The following is a 6000-nucleotide window of genomic DNA, read 5'->3' on the forward strand; positions in this document are numbered from 1 at the left end:
AGCACAAAAAATAAAAAACCCAGCGGTGATTAAATACCACCAAAAGAAAGCTCCATTTGTGTGAAAAAAAGGACAAAAATTTCATATAGGTCCAGTGTTGTATGACTGAGTAATTGTCATTCAAAATGTGAGAGCACCGAAAGCTGAAAATTGGTCTGGTTATTAAGGGTGTTTAAGTGCCCAAGTGTCAAGTGGTTAAAATTGCTTGCGGTTTTAATGTAATGTCTGGTCCCATCAATATGGATGAAAATCATTGAGAAAAATGGCATGGGTACCCCCCCTGCCCATTACCAGCCCCTTTGGGTCTCGTACGGATATAAAGGGGAACCCCTTACCCAAATTAAAAAAAGGAAAGGTATGGGGCCCCCAGGCCCTATATACTCAGAACAGCAGTATACAGGCGGTGCAAACAAGACAGGGACTTTGTAGGTTTGTTCTTAAGTAGAATCTGTTTGTAATTTTGAACTGGTACATTTTTAAAGTGTAGCTCCGGTCAAAAAATCTATTTTGAAGCTTTTTGGAAAACATAGGGAATGGTTATAACCCCTGTAACATTTGTTTGCTGTCTGTGCACCTCTTTAGAAGATTTCACCTCACTTTCTGTCCCAATGACAAATGTTTTTTGAAAATTTGGGGTTTTTAGTAAAACAAGGATTGGGATAAAGCATCAGTGGAGAGGAGACAGGTTTTTCCCATATCAACTCTTACAGGAGAGAATTTCCCTTCCTAGGGGTAGATTTAATCTCACTTCCTGTTGTCTCCTTCTGTTTGCAAGTAGGAGATGTTTGTAAGTTGGATCTTTGAAAGTAGGGGCCTGCCCTATATGCTCTGCAGAAATTTGGGCCTAAGGTGTTGCCGCAAAATTCTAAGCCCTCAAAGTGACTCTTGGTGGGCGCTGAAATGCCCTGCTGTGAACTATTATATCAAGAATTGTAATTACATGACATTGTTGAACAGTGGTAGAAAAATTGGGCCTTTGGTGGTGGTGGTACTGGTGCCATAACACTGTTAATCCTCACAGTTACTCTTGGTGGGCGCTGGAATGGGCCCTGCTGTGAAATAGTATATCAAGAATTGTAATTACATGCACCTATTGAACAGGGGCATACAAATTGGGCCTTAGGCACTGTTGCCACAACACTGCAACACCTCACAGAAACTCTAGTTGGAGAGCAGGAATGAACCCCGCTGTAAAGTATTGCATCAACATTTTTAATTACACGCCCCTGTTAAACAGTGGCTGAAAAACTGGGCCTTAGGCACTGGTGCTGCTGCCACAACACTGCAACCACTCACAGATACTCTAGTTGGAGCGCAGGAATGAGCCCTGCTGCAAAGTATTGCATCAAAAATTGTAATTACACACCCCTGTTAAACAGGTGCTGAAAAACTGGGCCTTAGGCACTGGTGCTGCTGCCACAACACTGCAACCCCTTACAGATACTATAGTTGGAGTGCAGGAATGAGCCCTGCTGCAAAGTATTGCATCAAAAATTGTAATTACACCCCCCTGTTAAACAGGGGCTGAAAAACTGAGCCTTAGGCGCTGGTGCCACAACACTGAAACCACTCACAGATATTGTAGTTGAGCGTCAAAAATTGTAATTATACGCCCCTGTTAAACAGGGGCTGAAAAATTGGGCCTTAGCCACTGGTAGTGGCACCCAGAACCAAAAATGTTCTTCCAAGCATGATCATTGAGGAGGAAGAGGATAGTCACTCAGCATAACAGGATAGTCACTCAGCATCAGCATAGGCAGTCTTGAAGGGATCTGACATTTCAAAAACAAATTTTCGGTTACATCAGCATCAAGTGCTTGGTAGTTGGTGCTGATCCAAGACTGATTCATTTTTATGAAGGTCAGTCGATCAACTGAGTCGGTGGACAGGCGCACCCTGTGATTGGTTACAAAGCCTCCAGCAGCACTGAATGTGCGTTCCGAAAGAAAACTGGATACAGGACAGGCCAGTAGCTCAATTGCATACTGTGCAAGATCTGGCCAGTGATCCGTCCTTAAGACCCAGTAACCCAGAGGATTTTTGGTGAGAAATGTGTCCAAGTCTGATCTTGCCCCTAGGTATTCCTGAACCTTGCAAATCAGACGCTGGCGATGGTTGCTGGAACCAATCATACCTTGGGGCTGCAGACTAAAAAATTGTCTGAACGCATCAGTCAGACGGCCAGCTTCTCCATCGCTCCTTCTGTGACTGACCGAAGCCTCAGCAACACGTTGTCCAGGACCAGGAATTTGTAACCTTCCAGTCTCTGGGAACGTGTTGCACAGACCTTTCTGCAAGGCCTCCTGAAGATGTTTCATCCTCTGCTCCCTCTGCAACGGCAAGATAAGGTCCTCAACCTTACCCTTGTAACGTGGATCAAGGGGAGTTGCCAGCCAGTAATGATCCCTCTCCTTGATCCGATGAATACGAGGATCCTTCTGCAGGCTTTGCAGGATCAGGGAGGCCATGCAGCATAAGTTAGCTGAGGCATTCGGTCCGGAGTCCTCTGGGTCACTAAGGACGACATGATCCGCAGCCACCTTCTCCCAGCCACGTACAAGTCCACGGGTTTCTTGGGACTGTAATCATCCCTAAAATATTGATGCTGATGCTGAGTGCCAGGCTCCACTTCCATGCTGACACAATCCTCCTCCTCCTCGTCCTTTTCCTGTGTGTTCGGCGGGCCAACAGGAACACTGTCTGGATAAAGGGGGCCTTGAGAGGTAAGGAAGTCCTCCTCTTCTTGCCTCTGTTCTGCCTCAAGTGCCCTGTCCATTATTTCATGCAGCATGTGCTCCAGATTCTGACTGTGTTTCTGGTCTGCCTCTGGATGTGCTGTCCTGGCTCCCCTGCTATGTTGTGTACTTCTGTGGGTTTGACAGTCTGACTATTTTTGGCTCAGACTCTAACTGTCTGCTGTCTGCCTTTGGAAGTACTTCCTGAGCTCACCTGTGGCTGCGTCTGAAGTGAGTAGATGAAGGCAGATGGCTCTTAAGGAGACAGTGAACCTGTTTTTTGGTGAGAGGTAATATGTTTTTCTCCATATGTTTTGTGCAAATATGAGCTTGCTACACCTGTTAGTGGAACAGAAGATTAGCAAAGGTAGGAGGGGCAACGTGGGACATGATTTTTGAAAGAGTGCTCAAGGAAATTATGCAAATTAAGGTGTTTTGCATTATTTTAGGAGCAGAAACCCTGAACGCAAAAGCTTCAAAAAAATATAAGACGCGATAACGATCATTTTATCCTGACTAGGACGATGACATCTAACAGGTTTTCACATTCTTTAAGAATGTGGTCAATACACTCTAAAGGAGTCATTTCCACTTACCCTGTGAAGGGACAGGATCCAGGAAATTGGCAGAAAATGCCTCACCAAGCTCAGGGTGCATTTTTGGCCTGCATGCAGTCTACAGTGGTAGAGAAATGAAATTGCACATGTTGCCACACAAGGATGGGGTTTGTGCAAAATTCAAAGTCCTATTAAGGCAGCTATTGCAGATATCCACGCCACAAGCAACACCCATAATGATAGGGCGTAAAGCTCTTGTTGATTAAGGATGGTCTTTTCCCACTGTAGCACTATTTTTCTCTCTCTCTGAGGCTACTGAGGTATGATGACACCACCTGCATAGTATTTAGGAGCAGTCTTCATAATATGTGTGATCAGGACAAGATCTTTAACAAGCACAGTGCCTCCACTCAGTTGGGGCTTGTGAATAGCAAGTGAAATCCCAGTTGAGAAATATATCTTCACATAGACAGTAATCCACACAGCATTGTATTTGAAAGCCCATGTATTGAAGAAATAACATTCAGTGAACCTTCCAACATAACTATTTTCCAAACAGGAACATGAAATCATAGTCTCTATGTATGTCTCAGTGAGGTGAATCTGCAGCACTTACACAGGCTGTGTTCTCTTAGCAGGAATTCACTGTTCTCTCTCCACATGTCTGTCTCTCCACCCACTTACCCACAAAACTCCTTGCCAACCTCTGTTCTTCTTGATGACCTCATCCTTGGTGAGAGATAGAGCATAGCCATATAACCATATTGGAAAAGGTCAAACAAATACTGCATAATAAGAGTATACATTTGGTAAATGGGCAAAAAATGATCACATCACTACACCACAATGATAGAGTGTAAATAGCTTGTTGATGAAGGATGGTCTTTTCCCATAATTATAGAGCGTAAAGCGCTCGTTGATGGAGGATGGTCTTTTCCCAGGTATAGAGCATAAGTCGTTTGTTGTTGAAGAATGACAGAGACCTCGTCAAAAGACCAGTTTACAGTAACAGGTTCTCTAAGCTTTATCCATATAAGATGGCTGATATATGTTTAAGCACTGCACTTCCAGGGGTGGATGCTGCCTTCTAGTGTCTGGTGCAGCAAATGTCTTTGCCTTTTTATAACTCGGTTGCCTTCAGAGATCCTATGGGTGAGAAAGTGGACTTGTTCACACCAGATGCACTCCAGTACGTTTTTATTCTGCATCAAGAATGCATGGACAGTATGTATTAGACATGTGCACACTGAAATATTTTGTTTCGGAATTTAGTTTTCGTCCGAAAGATACATTTATTTAGTTATTCCTGAAACTCGTTTTTATTTATTTATTTTTTTGTTAAAATTTGCATTCTTCCGAAAATCCAAATTAATTAAGGTCGAATCTGTCATTGAAGGCTTACGGTGTCTGTCGAATGTTCAAAGAAATTCAATGGAGCAGCTAAACTGTATGACTCCGTATAGTTTAGCTGCTCCGTCAAATCGTCTTAGAACTTTCGACAGACACCATAAGCCAAAGATTCAACGTTTGTATGTTTTTCCCTGCTTTGTCGAATCTTTGTCGTTCATGTTGAATGTATATACTGTATTTATTGGCGTATAACACTTACCTTTTCACTATGAAAATCGGGAGCAAATAGCGTGTGCAAACTTCCCTCTTAAAATGAATGTGCGTGTTATACGCCTGTGCGTGTTATACGCTGATAAATGTGGTAGTTCAAACAGAAAATGGACTGGTGATAGTGATCACTGATCAGACAGGTAACATGATAGGGTATATAGAACCTATATAGAATCTAAATCTATGATATAGAATCTATAATAATAACCCCCCCCCCCCCCCCCACAACATGGGCAGCCTCTGAGGCTATCACAACACTAGCAACACTAGTATCACTATCAAGTTCATAACACTAACACAATAGCAGCAGATTATTATGAAAAAGTTAAGTTGAACTGTAGCTTGGTAAGTGAAAGTAAGTTGGCTGTACATGTGTACTAGCTATTTTACTGCTCTTCCTCTTTGGTTACAATCAGCCAATAACATTCATCATCATCATTATTTTTATTTTACTTCCCCTACCCAATTCCAGCAGCGATCTTTTCTCTCCATGTCAAATCTTTTTTCTCTATGTCGAATCTTTTCTCTCTATGTAGAATAATCCTGGACTAATAGAGTTAAGGTTAGGCACATTCGACCACAGGTTCGATAGACACAGATTGTTATTATCAGCGTCATGTTGAATCTCCTATCTATATCGAACTGTTGTCACAACAAAAACTAAAATAAAGCATTTGTTTATGTCGGATCTTTCCTTTTTCAGATTCTGCACTTTCATTATCATTTGTTAAAACGATAACAAAAATACCAGAAATTCGGACGAAAATGCATTCGGGCGAAAATGAATGCACATGTCTAGTGTGTAACTTGATTCCAATTACTTAGTTCACACCAGTACAGCATATTCTAGTGCAGTCAACAAAAGTAGAATGTTGCATTGTTTCTGTATGAAACACATCTAAAAAGTGGCAAAACACATTGAGAATGCATCAAAAACACTCATGCAGAAACACATCTGTAACCCAGAAATTGCGGTGATCTGGCCATCAGGTTTGCACAGAATCTATACAGTGACACATTTTGCCTGTCAACCAGCAAAAGAGTTAACTTCGATATAACATTTTTAGAAATGGCATTACATTCAACAC

Source organism: Lithobates pipiens, unplaced genomic scaffold (assembly GCF_037356315.1).
Source record: "Lithobates pipiens isolate NorthernLeopardFrog02 unplaced genomic scaffold, aLitPip1_a1.2 Scaffold_19, whole genome shotgun sequence".
Classification (NCBI taxonomy): Eukaryota; Metazoa; Chordata; class Amphibia; order Anura; family Ranidae; genus Lithobates; species Lithobates pipiens.